The sequence below is a fragment of the Narcine bancroftii genome, chromosome 5 (genome assembly GCF_036971445.1).
Source record: "Narcine bancroftii isolate sNarBan1 chromosome 5, sNarBan1.hap1, whole genome shotgun sequence".
Taxonomy (NCBI): Eukaryota; Metazoa; Chordata; class Chondrichthyes; order Torpediniformes; family Narcinidae; genus Narcine; species Narcine bancroftii.
Window position 1 is genome coordinate 84,583,640 of NC_091473.1, and position 12,404 is coordinate 84,596,043.

Genomic DNA, 12,404 nt, shown 5'->3' on the forward strand with positions numbered 1-12,404 from the left:
ATCCCCTCCCTTGAATTTTGGACATGATGAATGATGTTATGCAATACCAGGTCTTTCGACCATCAGCCTGAAAGCTGATTATCACCAGCTGCCATCCATTCCGAGGACCGTCCATATATGAGACTTGAGGTTAATGGTCATCTCTAGCAGTTCCAGAGGGTCCCTTTTGGTATTACTAATGGGATTTCTGTCCTCCAGAGGCAGATGGACAGAATGTTAGATGAGTATGGGTTGAAGGCTACCTTTCCCTACCTCGATAAGGTCACCATCTGTGACCACACCTTGGAAGACCATGATGCCAACCTCCAGAGTTTTTACCACACGGCGAAAGCCCTAAAGGATGCATCCCCTATTAGAGCTCCCCGTTCCCAGGACCACAAAGACTTTAAGGAGATGCCTGGGGATTTTCTCATATTACACCAAGTGGATCCCTCAATACGCTACTAAGGTTTCCAGGATGTGCACCTAGACTTGCTAGGCCCACTTCTGGGATATACTTATCTGTTCACATGTGAAGACTGGTCTAACAGGTGCTAGGAGGCCAATCCTATCACTGACACCTCTGTGGAAATGGTCTCTAGGGCTTTCGTGGATCATTGGATTCCATCTTTTGGTATTCTGGCCACTATTACAATTAATCAAGGGTCTCAGTTCAAGTTGCCGTTGTTCAAAGCTCTCGCTGATCCTCTGGGCATTACCTATAGACATACTACGGCTTATCATCCGCAGGCTAACGGCCTCGTGGAGTGTTTCCATTAACAATTGAAGGCAGCTTTAGCAGCAGGTGGTGATGCATCTATGTGGAGTGACCATTTACCTATAGTTCTCCTTGGCATGTGTTTTGCTGTTAAGGCAGATCATGGATGTTCAGTGGCAAAGCTAATATATGGCACTACTTTAACTTTGCCAGGTGAGTTTGTGAATCCAAGCACAACACTCTACGATCCGGCTAGTTATATTGATTGTCTTCGGGAAAACATGAGATCACTCCAACCTACTCCTACGCAGCAGGCATCACCTGCACTGTATGCGTCCAGTGATTCACATGTTCCTCGTGTGTTCCCCTGACATGATACTGTTCGCAAACCACTTCAGCTCATTTACAGTGGTCCTTTTCAGGACTTATATCACCACCCAAAACTTTAGTGATCAACAGGAATGGAAAAGCTGACACGGTTTCGATCGGCAGGTTGAAGTACACATATTTTGACGGTCCATTCTCTGCGTCAGAGGATCAGTCACACCCTTGCCAGTCGGACCATACATCGCCTGTCTTGCACTATCATACAAGGTCGGATCGAACTGTCAGCCCTCCAGATCATTATGTTGCGGGAAAGTTCCAATCAGTCACCTCCTTGCATGGCTCGGAGGCTGAGGGAGGGGAGTGTGGGAGCTGTTGTTGTCACGTACTTACCTTCATCAGGAGGAGAGTGAGAGTGTCAAGATCACCTGTGTGGCAGTGAGTCAATGAGAAGGCCAGAGGAGCTTAGCTGGGTGGATGTTTGGGGAGGTGAAGAATGCAATGTTGTGTTTTGTGAATGACAAAATAAAGTCGACTTCATGGTATGCTGAAAAAAAAATACGCTGATAAGGATCACCCTCTCTTAAAAGCCACTATTTTTCCCCTCTCAGCTGAAGCCCAAACTGCTTTTAACTATCTCTGGAATTACATTACAAAAGCCACCATGCACACGGTGGACGAGAATGTACCTTTCCAAGTGGAAAGCCGTGCTTCGGAAGTAGCCCTGGCCGCTACCCTCAACCAGGCGGGCAGTCCAGTTGCATTTTGTTTTCTCGGACATTGCAAGGCTATGAGTTCTGGAAAAGCTCTGTGGAAAAGGAGGCTCAAGTTATTGTAGAAGCTGTGAGGCACTGGAGACACTACCTGGCTGGTAAGAAATTCACATTCCTCACTGACCAGTGCTCTGTTGCATTCATGTTTAATAATGTCAAGAGGGTAAAAATCAAAAATGACAAAATTGCTAGGTGGAGGATTGAGCTTTTCACCTACAATTATGACATTGCCTATCGGCCAGAAGTTCTTAATGACCTTCCACATGCCTTATCCAGAGGAAGCTGTGCCTCTGCACACACTGACAAACTGTGGTCTCTGCATAATGAGCTCTGCCATCCAGGGGTTGCCCACATAGCTAATTTTGTCAAGACGCGCAATCTGCCCTACTCAATAGAAAACGTCAGGGAAATTACCAGGTCTTTCCAGGTCTGTGCGGAGTGCAAGCTGCACTACTACTGCCCCACAAAGACGTAGCTGATCAAGTCATCCAGAACCTTCAAATAACTTAGTGTCGATTTTAAGGGACCTCTCATCTCCACGAATGGGAACACTTTCTTCCTCTCGATCCTTTTTTTTAAAATTTTTTATTTTTCACACTATAGATCACATTATTCAAGATATACACATTTCTCCTTTCAAATATATACAGTGTCGTTTTCTCCTCCCCTCCCTCCCCCCACCTCCCCCTCCATCCATTCAAAACTCTGAGTCCAAGATACATCAAACCCATCAAACAATGTTGTCACTTAACATTAACGAACAAAAACTTCCACTGAGTCAATTCTTTCCATTCTCTTTTCCTTTTGTCATTTTAGGTGATAGATGTCCTGGTAGGTTTTCTCTATTATGTTCCATGTACGGCTCCCATATTTGTTCAAATAATGTTATATTATTTCTTAAACTATATGTTATTTTTTCTAATGGAATACATTTATTCATTTCTATATACCATTGCTGTATTTTCAAATTATCTTCTAATTTCCAGTTTGACATAATACATTTTTTTGCTACAGCTAGGGCTATCTTAACAAATCTTTTTTGTACACCCTCCAAATCAAGTCCAAATTCATTATTTTTTATGTTACTTAGGAGGAAGATCTCTGGGTTTTTTGGTATATTGCTTTCTGTAATTTTATTTAATATCTGGTTTAGATCTTCCCAAAATTTTTTCACCTTTTCACAAGTCCAGATTGCATGAATTGTTGTTCCTATTTCTTTTTTACAACGAAAACATCTGTCAGATACTGTTGGATCCCATTTATTTAACTTTTGAGGAGTGATATATAACCTATGTATTCAATTATATTGTATCATACGTAATCTCGTATTTATTGTATTTCTCATAGTTCCTAAACATAACCTCTCCCATGTTTCCTTTTTTATCTTTATGTTTAGATCTTGTTCCCACTTTTGTTTAGTTTTACATTTATTTCCTCATTCTCCTTTTCTTGTAATTTGATATACATGTTTGTTATAAATTTTTTAATTATCATTGTGTCTGTAATCAGATATTCAAAATTGCTTCCTTCTGGTAACTTCAGACTACTTCCCAATTTATCCTTTAAATAGGATTTCAATTGGTAATATGCCAGCACTGTATCTTGAGTTATATTTATCCTTCATTTGTTCAAAGGATAATAATTTATTCCCCGAAAAACAATTTTCTATTCTTTTAATCCCTTTTTTCTCCCATTCTCTAAAAGACAGGTTATCTACCGTAAAAGGGATTAGCTGATTTTGCGTCAGTATTAGTTTTGATAATTGGTAGTTTGTTTTATTTCTTTCTACATGAATCTTCTTCCAAATATTAAGCAAATGGTGCAATACTGGAGAATTCCTATGTTTTACCAATTTTTCATCCCATTTATATAATATATGTTCAGGTATCTTCTCCCCTATTTTGTCTAGCTCTAATCTAGTCCAATTTGGCTTTTCTTTTGTTTGGTAAAAATCTGATAGATATCTTAATTGTGCGGCTCTATAATATTTTTTAAAATTTGGCAGTTGTAAGCCTCCTTGTCTATACCATTCTGTTAATTTATCTAGTGCTATCCTCGGTTTCCCCCCTTTCCATAAAAATTTCCTTATTATTTTCTTTAACTTCTTAAAGAATTTTTCTGTCAAGTGTATTGGCAGTGCCTGAAATAGGTATTGTATCCTTGGAAAAATGTTCATTTTAATACAGTTTATCCTTCCTATTAGTGTTAATGGTAAGTCTTTCCAATGCTCTAAATCTTCCTGTATTTTTTTCATTAGTGGATAATAATTAAGTTTATATAGATGGCTGAGGTTTTTATTTATTTGTATACCTAGGTATCGTATTGTTTGCATTTGCCATCTAAACAGTGATTCTTTCTTGAATTTTGAGAAATCCGCATTATTCATTGGCATTGCTTCACTTTTATTTGCATTAATCTTGTATCCCGACACTTCTCCATACTCCTTCAATTTCTTATGTAATTCTTTTATTGATGTTTCTTGTTCCGTTAGGTATACTATAACATCATCTGCAAATAAACTGATTTTGTATTCCTTGCCTTTTATTTTTATCCCTTTTATTTTATTTTCTGTTCTTATCAGTTCTGCAAGTGGTTCTATGGCTAACGCGAACAATAAGGGCGATAGTGGGCATCCCTGTCTTGTTGATCTGCTTAAGTTAAAATGTTTTGATTCATATCCATTTACTGTCACTCTTGCCAATGGCCCCTTATATAATGCTTTAATCCAATTAATATATTTCTCTGGTAAACTAAATTTTTGTAGTACTTTGAATAAATAATTCCATTCTACTCTGTCGAAGGCCTTCTCTGCGTCTAAAGCAACCGCTACTGTTGGAGTTTTATTTCCTTCTACTGCATGAATTAAGTTAATAAACTTACAAATATTATCTGTTGTTCGTCTTTTTTTTATGAATCCAGTTTGGTCTAGACTTACTATTTTTGGTACATAATCAGCTAATCTGTTTGCAAATAATTTAGCTATTATCTTGTAATCTGTGTTAAGTAGAGATATTGGTCGATATGATGCTGGTGCAAGTGGATCTTTTCCTGCCTTTGGTATTACTGTAATTATTGCTGTTTTGCACGAATCTGGTAAGCTTTGTGTTTTATCAATCTGGTTGATTACTTCCAGGAGGGGAGGAATTAATAAATCTTTAAATGTTTTATAGAATTCTATTGGGAGACCATCCTCTCCTGGTGTTTTATTATTTGGCAGATTTTTTTATTGTCTCTTGTATTTCTACTATTTCAAATGGTTCTATTAATTTATTTTGTTCCTCTGTTTGTAATTTCGGTAGTTCAATTTTAGTTAAGAATTCATCTATTTTGCCTTCTTTCCCTTCGTTTTCAGTTTGGTATAATTGTTCGTAGAATTCTCTGAAATTTTCATTAATTTCCGTTGGATTATATGTGATCTGTTTGTCTTTTTTCCTTGATGCCAATACCATTCTTTTAGTTTGTTCTGTCTTAAGCTGCCACGCTAGAATTTTGTGCGTTTTTTCTCCTAGTTCGTAATATTTCTGCTTTGTCTTCATTATATTTTTCTCCACCTTATATGTTTGAAGTGTTTCATATTTTATTTTTTATCTACCAATTCCCTTCTTTTAGTTGTGTCTTCCTTCCTTGCTAATTCTTTCTCTATATCTGCTATTTCCTTTTCCAACTGTTCTGTTTCCTGATTGTAATCCTTCTTCATCTTAGTTACGTAACTTACTGTTTGCCCTCTGATGAACGCTTTCATTGTGTCCCATAATATAAACTTATCCTTCACTGATTCCGTATTTATTTCAAAATACATTTTAATTTGTCTTTCTATGAATTCTCTAAAATCCTGTCTTTTAAGTAGCATGGGGTTTAATCTCCATCTATACATTTTTGGAGGGATATCCTCTAACTCTATTGTCAATATCAAGGGTGAATGGTCCGCTTCCTCTCTATCCTTGATAAGAACTCTCACTTCCCTTTCACCATTCCATGTCCAGACACGTCTACTGCATCAGTCATAAAAGCCCTAGATTCCATTTTGACCCTGTTCGGGTACCTCAGCTATATTCATAGCGACCGGGGCTTATCCTTTATGAGTGATGAGCTACATCAGTACCTGCTGGTGAGGAGCATCACATCCAACAGGACCACTAGCCACAACCCCCGGTGGAATGGACAAATTGAAAAGGAGAATGCTACGGTCTGGAAGGCTGTCAAACTGGCCCTGAAGTCAAAAGGCCTTCCAGACTCGCGCTAGCAGGAAGTCCTCCCTATGGCGTTCCATTCCATCCGGTCGCTACTATGTACAGCGACCAACGATACTCCTCACGAACTCCTATTCAATTTTGAAGGAAAGTCAACATTGGGGTGAAACTGCTCCACGCCAATCCCACATACGCCTATGTGGAGTACCCGATGGCAGAGAGGACACCGTCTCCATCAGGGACCCGCCAGAACAGAGGGTCCGTTGCCTCAAGTGCCCTGCGAGCCATGGAGCTCATTCTCACCACCGCCCCAGTCAAGGCCTCAGGGGATCTGGTTCAGGAGTAAAGTGCATCTACTTCCACCATTGGGCCGGAGACCCAGCCCACCTCTCCTCCCTCACAAGGGGACCAGGAGAAACAAGGAGTCCAAGGCCCTCTAATGTTAAGGTGCTCCACCATGATTTCCAGACCCCCCAGACTGTTTAAATTTGTAAATAACTGTATTTTTTTTCTCTTTCTTTCTTTTTCTTTTTTCTCTTTCCTGAGCCTATGTTCTATGTCTTCATTCACAGACCCTAAATTCTGCAGGAAGGGTTGAATGCAGTGAACTGGGATTCACTGGTAGTGTGTTGTGCTGATGGCTGGCTCCAACCCCATCTGCTCACATATAATCCTGGTTTCCTGCCTAAACCCAGAAGCCTTCTGAAAACTACTGTGAGACCTAACCTATAGTTGTAAGCTAAGAAAAGAGTTTGTTCTCCCTCCATTTGTGAGAGCTTTTATTTGTGCTACACTGCATTCAGCCCATATCCCTGTAAACAGATACGTATCCATGTATCTGTTCAAATGTCTTTTAAATGCTGTGCCCACTTCTGTTGCTTCCTCTGGCAGCTCATTCTGATGTGTGATCCAGAATTGAAATGGTCGGCCTCTTGGAGGTCACTGTGGTTGCAAACGCTTTGATTGAGCTCAACACCTCTGCTTGATTTGCAACCACAGCGACCTCCAAGTGGCCAACCATTTCAATTCCAGGTCACTCTCCCGCACTCACATGTCTGTCCATGGCCTTATGCATTGTCCCACCCTGACCACCCGCAGATTGGAGGAACAACACCTTATTTCTGTCTGGGCACTCTCCAGCCAGATGGCATTAACATTGATTTTACTGCCTTCCAATAAACCTGCTTCCCTTTTCTTTCCCCTCCCTTCTTTTCCTGTTTTTCCAGTTATTTCACCCTCACAGCCCTGCCATCCTTCCTCCCCATCATTGCTGCTGTCCATTCATTTCTTTCTCTACCTATCATCTCCTGCCTTTGCCACCCCCCCCCCCACACACACACACACACACACACACACACACACACACACACACACACACACACACACACACACACACACACACACTCTCTTGTTCGGATGCTTGCCAGCATTTTCTCACACTTTGATGAAAGGCTCAAGCCCGAAACATCGGTTATATATCTTTACCTTTGCTACATAAAAGACACTGTTTGACCTTCTGAATTTCTCCAGCATTTTGTGTTTTTACTTGGCTTTTAAGAAGGAAAATTGGAGTGCACCAACAACACACCATCAGGAGATGGCATTTAGTGTTCAATCACTGAAAATTATGCCACATCCTTCTCTTTTAATTATTAGTGCCTTTCAGCACCATTCAAAAGCTGCATTTATTAATAGATTAATGCCTGTCATCTTGACACCATATCTATAATGGAGAACAGTTAAGAATCAAGTTGAATAAGTATGAAAATGGCGGTGCTGCTGGAGCCACTGTAACAGCAGCACTGCTGCTGGTGTGGACCTGTGGGGAGTGAGGAGTGAAGACACAACACTCCCACAGGGTCCAACCACTCAGACAACTATCATCAGCTCCTCACAGGCTTTGAACGGCCATTAAAGGAGCCAACAATAGTTTTATTTAAAATCCCATGATTGCGGGGGTCTACGCCCAAGATAATGGTGCCTGTTATCAGCTGCAGCCATGAGGGATTGCAGTCTCCAGGGGACCGGAAGACTGGTGCAGGGCGCCAGAAAACGGGGAGACCATTCCCCCATCTGAGAAGGAGAACCAGAGGAGACGACCCAAAGGATGGTGACCACAGCGGCGGACTAGTGAGGGGGCACTGCGGCTGAAAGACTGACGCACGCGGTAGGCTGCCGGTGTCTCAAGGCTGAAGGCTGCTGGAGACTGGCTGTAAGGATACCAGGTATTAGAACTGGGATGCAAGGGGGTACTGAGGGGCTCCTGATCGTGTCAAAAGTTCGGATCTGGAGCTCAGGTTACCAATGGTTTGGACTGGACTCTGTCACTGCAGAGGCTGCAGAAGTGCTGGAGGCTGTGGAGGGGAGGAAAATCTGCAGATACTCTGACTGGTGGGGAGGGGGGGGCGGGCGGGGATCCACTCTCCTTTGGTCCTCTCTCTCTGACTGTGAGAGGGGCTTCAGGCAATTTCTGCCTTAAAACAGGCAAAAACAATTAATTTCATGTCATATGACATTTATTACAAAGACAATAAAATTAATATTTTATTTAATCTTGAATAGAGTCTCCTCCCAATCTAATGTTAATGTGAGAATTGGACCAGATTAACTGGGAAGGAAGGGTATTTACATGGAGAATGATGTCATTAATGGACTAACACAGGCATTTAGAGGGCAATGTGATCTTGTTTATTTGAAATCCAAATGTTACTTTCTATATTTTTAATTTAGATGGAGAAATATTTGTTTGTGAAATATAAAATTGAAAACTGCTTAAATTAAACAAAGCATTATTTTGAATGCAAATACTCAAAATTTTCTTGGAGCACAGTTATCTGAGGTATCCAAGAAACTCAAAATATACCTTAATTTTCCTTTTTAAAACATTTTGATTTCACCCTCCAGCATTCATTTGCTATTTTATCTGAGTAAATTGAAACACTTTTTAAAGATGTGCAGTTGTTGAACTTGAACCACAATCTTTTCCTCCCAATTCTCTCCACCCTGTTTTACATTGTTTGTTTTCAATTTTAAAAAAAATTAAATTTACAGCAATAAGTGCACATACAGCACGATAACAGGCTATTTCAGCCCACAAATCTATGCACTCAATTAACCTACACCCCCCAGTATGTTTTGAATGGTAGGAGGAAACTGGAGCTCCTGGGGAAAACCCACAGAAACATGTCCCTTCATATACATTTTTTGGCTCTGCACAAGCTTCTTCTTCTGTTCCACAGCACCCACCTCCTCCCCCATATTTCTATGAATACTTTTTTGATGTAGAATTACGGCCAAAATAAGAAAGCAGATTTGTTAGCCAAGGGCAGACTTGGAAATTTAATAATGAATCCAACTTGAACATGAGACATTCTCTTCATATTTTGAAGCCTGCATTGTTCAGTGATATTATCAAAGGCACAGTTCCTGATTATGAGCACATAGAATATTTGATTCAACTTGGAATTATCATCCTAATGTATCTGACTCTCCACCATTTTGTTCCGGGAGTTTAAAAAAAATTTAAGTAAGAATGAACAGTACAAATGTTTTATTTAGAAGTCTACTGTCTTTCAGAATGTTTTTTTTTTCCTATGGTGCTTTGTCGGCAGGTGTACTTGCTCTGAATCTTGAGTGAGGATATATGCAAAGTTAAAGCACTTTTCTTGTGTGGGTATAACTGGTTTTTCTATTCTTCATGTTGCAGGCATTTTTCCAAATCTGGAACAGTGATTCACTGTTGCACCATAATATTGTGGCTCATGGCAGCAGCCATATTTGATCAGGAGCTGTATACACAAGTGAAATAATATAGCAAGAGGCTGCAGTTCTTTCTCTATTGTGTAATAATATCACTTGCTTACTCTTGCAAGAAATTATCCTGTTTTATGAAGAAATTCAATCAATCTAGGTGGATGGCCAATATGTTATGCAGCCCCAAGCAGTCCTTCCAAGTGAAGCATTATTTCACTTATGAATGAACAGGGGCCATTTACTGCATCTGGTGGTCCTGATGTGGCCTCTATATTGGCCAGACTGAATATAGACTGGGAGATTCATTCACTGAGCATCTTCACTCTTTCCACTGCATTAGCAAGGACATTTTAATTCCACATACCATTCCTACACTAATATGTCTATCCATGGTCTCATGCACTGCCAAACCAAGGCTACCCATAAATTGGAGGACACCGTGTATCTGTCGAAGTTTGCTCCAACAAGACGGCATTAACATCAACTTATTCATTTTTCATTAAACCCCTTCCTGAGTCTCTCTCTTTCTCTGTCCTTTCTGTCTCCTTTCATCCAGCTTCACACCCTTTTCCCTTCTATAATCAGAGAGCTATCTTCACTTCATCATTTTCTGTTGATTTCTCTTCTACCCTCCTGCCTGTGTCCAACTCTGGCCTTTTAACGATTAATCTGTGCTCTTCCACCTGCCCCTCTCTTCTCTCTTTCTTCCCCCTCCTTGCTTCCACCATTTTATTCAGACACCTGCCTGTTATTTGCTCATACATTGACAAGGGGCTCAGATCTGAAATCTTTGTTGCCCTTTACTTCTTATAGATGTTGCATAACCTGTTAAGTTTCTCCAGCAAATTTTTGTATTGCATGTAGAACATAAGCTGTTCTTCACCATTGAATTATGTCAGTGCTAGGGTGCCAAGAAGCAGGATTCATTACAATCTTAACCGATGATAATCTCAACCTATGTGCATAGACAATTATTTTAAAGTATTTATAGTAGGAGTAGTAAAATCTAGCCAATTTTCCTCTTGTCTCAGTGGTACATGGACAAACTCTTAACACAGATCAGAGATTAAATGGGTACTGGGCTGACTTGTGTTGCTCAGTTCTATGGTGAGCAATGTGCTTCTCAAATCATTCATCAATGCTGTTATAATTTCTGATTGTAAAAATTCTACTCTAAAGAGTACTGAAAGTACACTTGTGAGTCAGGTTGGGTGAACAATATTTGCACTTATTGCCTTGTGACTGGAAAGGATAGAGAAAAATAATTTCCCATACTTGGCCTCTTGTCAAATAGTCCATGATTGTGAACAAGAAATCTGCAAATGCTGTAAAACTGGAGCAATACACAAAGTGCTATAGGAACTTGGCAGGTCAAACAATATTTGTGGAACGCAATAGATGGTCTAAACTTTGGACTGAAAACCATTTATCAAGAAAGCTGATGAAGAGTTTTCATCCCAAAACACTATCTATTGCTTTCCATGATGCTGCCTGATCTATTGAGTTCCTCCAACACTTTGTGTGTTAGTCCATGTTTGTATTGGTCTTCATTTATCTTAATGAATCATATGAAGCCGAGAGAGACTTGATAAGGTAAACATTGAGACAATATTTTGCTGATTTCATATTTATGATTTATTGTCAGAATATGTACATGACATCACATGCAACCTTGAAATTCTTTATCCTGCAGGTGAGGCAGGAATAGAACTTGTTGGTTGTGCAAAAACACTGGACTCATCATATATATGTAAATCAATCAAGAAATGTAAACAAACTGCAATACAGAGAGAGAGGAAAAAAATGCAAAAATAAGAGACCTTAAATGGGTCCCTGATTAAGTTTGTTGTGGAGGGGTAGTAGCTGTTGGTGCATGTCTTGTGGCATGATCACCAGATCATACCCTTCTGGTTTTCCCTTCCTGAAGTCAACAATGAGCTCCTTGGTTTTGGTGACATTGAGTGTGAGGTTGTTGTTGGTGCACCATTCAGCCAAGTTTTCAATCTCCCTCTGGTATGCTGACTCATCACCCCCTTTTTATACAACCCACTACTGTGGAATCCTCAGAGAATTCGTAGATGGTGTTGTCGTTGTACCAAGCCCCACAGTCATAGGTGTATAGCAAGTAGAGCAGGGGGCTAAGAATGCAGCCCTGTGGTGCTCTAGATGGAGATTGTGGAGGAGTTGTTCTTGCTGATCCCCACTGATTGTGGTCTGGAGGTGAGAAAATCCATGATCCAATTATACAGTGGGGTGATGAGTCCCAAGTCTTGGAATTTGCGGATCAGTTTTAAGAGGATAATCATGCTGATTGCTGAACTATAATTGATGTATGCATCTTTGCAGTCCAGGTGTTCCAGGACTTTGTGTAGAACCAGCAGAGTGGAGGAATGTAGGAATATGGGCACAGTTTCAGAATGAGGGGTAATCATTTGAAACAAAGGTGAAGAGGAGTTATTTTTCTCAAAAGCTATGTATCTTTTGAAAATTATGTGCTCCACAGAGCTGTGTAGGATAAATCATTGAATGGATTCAATGCTGACATAGACATTTTTTCTCCACGGTGCTACAGGCAGGAAAATGGAAGTGAGGAAAGATGAGGTCATCTATGATCGTATTGAATAGGATGTGGCCTAGTTCTGCTCTTATGGTTCAAATAGATTAAAA

General features: G+C 40.2%; 1 protein-coding gene across 23 annotated transcripts in view; it reads left to right on the plus strand.

Moving 5' to 3' along the window:
* Positions 1 to 12,404, plus strand: part of swt1 (SWT1 RNA endoribonuclease homolog) — a 200,266-nt gene that overhangs the window by 94,034 nt on the left and 93,828 nt on the right. The gene's annotated exons all lie outside the window — the stretch shown is intronic.